Below are 253 nucleotides of genomic sequence, written 5' to 3'. Positions count from 1 at the left end.
TGAGGGCGGCTCGCCTCCCGTCGGGGCCATGTACCGCAGCCTGCGCGCGGCGCCGCGGGCTGCAGGCGATTACCGCCGCGACCGCCAGTCAGAACCACGACCCGACCCGCCTCGGTCCCGGCTCCCTCTTCAGGCTTCCGCCCTCCCCTGAGGGCGGGTAGCGCGGGTGCCCGAGTGCATATAATATTAGGGACCAGGCGACTGACAGTATCGGACCTATGCTCCCAGTGGGCCCTGCCCTAAGAAGCTCACC

Source organism: Marmota marmota, unplaced genomic scaffold (assembly GCF_001458135.2).
Source record: "Marmota marmota marmota unplaced genomic scaffold, marMar, whole genome shotgun sequence".
Taxonomy (NCBI): Eukaryota; Metazoa; Chordata; class Mammalia; order Rodentia; family Sciuridae; genus Marmota; species Marmota marmota.
The sequence above is the reverse complement of the archived record's forward strand: the minus strand, read 5'-3'. Positions refer to the sequence as shown.